Here is a 1,822-nt window from a genome sequence, read left to right on the forward strand (position 1 = left end):
TTTACATTAAGAATAAAACGAACTAAAATAGTGGCTTAGTGGCGTTTCTAAAGATTGGATATTATATTTGACACATTTATTACAGCACTTTCTTATTTAGAGAAGAACTTTAATTATATTGTGTACATTATAAATAAAAAAAATTGGTTATTCTGAAACTTTTACTGATACGAACTGAAAAATAGTTCATACTGTTTAGAAATAGACAAGAGTTTATGTAATATTTTACGATAATTTATACGCGTGCAAGGACGAACACACGAAGTAGAATAATTAATATTCCCTAAATGAACAAAGGTAAACGTAGACCGCAATCATGCAGCAGGGTAACAATTTATGAATAATTTACGAACAATCCAAGTAAAATCGCGTGACGACCACGTAACCGCTGTGACGGACACAACTCCGTACCTTAAGCGCAAGCGGGCGCGCTAACGTACACTAGTCGACCGCAATCGCAGTCTTGTCGGCGGCCTAATACAGACATTTAGGTATTGTTTTATTTACTAAAAAGAAAAACATATATTTAGTAAACTGTACAACAGAATATACATAATTATGTAGTTTGATACGATTTAAATGACGACACAATATCTGTAATAGGCCTGTATTTAATCTACGGTGCGGTCGAGTGATCGCGTGCGGACATGAGCGGTGGATAACAAGCGAGAAGGAACTACCACGCATGCGCCCTATGTTAGTGACGACAGCACTACCGTTAGCCAACCGGGTTCACTCGATAACTAGATTCCATTAAAGGCAGGATTCCCGCAACGGACGTTCAAACCCTGCCTTTACTAGGCGTACACTTGCATCTGTTACTAGTTACGTACTTGTTAGACCAGGGAAGGGATGGCATAAGGATCTCATTCGATTTTGCAATACGTAAAGCGTAATCAATATCATACATATGCCAATAGATATAATTTATACAATAATTAGTACACCCCTTCTAAATAGAACTGCTGATTTTTGTAAATACATATTTCAAAATCTACGTCCTTGAAGTAAGATACTAGAATCATGCATAAACTAAAAAGCAACGAGCAAATAATAAATATAATGGTTATAAATCATAAAATGTGTTGAACTGAGGCTGATTAGAAATAGAATCCCAAATAATGTATGGCATGGTGTGCAAATAATACATAAACATTAAACAATAACGTTAAATATTACATACAATTAATATCAATGTGTAAAGAATTTAACTTGTAAAAATATAATATTTCATATTAATTGCCAATTTATGAATATAATATTTCAATATTGAAAAATAATATTCTGTAAACAATTCAAAATTCGATAATAGTAATTTGATATTACAAATTATTCTTTTTTCGGGAGTCGAACCCAACATTTCCTTTTATATTATCCTAAAAAGTGGCTCCCCTTACTTAAAAAATAATCACTAACCGTTACACTGGCAAGCGGTAAATGTAATAAAAATACAGGGTAAGTTAAAATAGTGTCACAACTGTCTTTTCAATTTTATGTGTGTGAAATTGATTGGAGATTCCAGCTGCCCAAAGTAATCAGTGGTTATCCCATAGTATAACAGTATGGTGACGGCAGAGTAGAATACATTTGTCACCAACCCCATACTCTTCCCGCGGGTGTCGTAAGAGGCGACTTAGGGACTACACATCAAACAGAACGGGCAGCAGCCTTCTCTGAAAAACATCAATCTTTTAAACTGCGATCTCCAACCCGCCTGCCAAGCGTGGAGATTATGGCAAAACCCTCCACTATAGTGGAGGAGGCTCATAGTCCAGCAGTGGACTGTAAACGGCTGTTGTTGATTGATGATAACAATGATAAC

The sequence above is a fragment of the Ostrinia furnacalis genome, unplaced genomic scaffold (genome assembly GCF_004193835.3).
Source record: "Ostrinia furnacalis isolate ACB-3 unplaced genomic scaffold, ASM419383v2 OfSCF5989, whole genome shotgun sequence".
Lineage (NCBI taxonomy): Eukaryota > Metazoa > Arthropoda > Insecta > Lepidoptera > Crambidae > Ostrinia > Ostrinia furnacalis.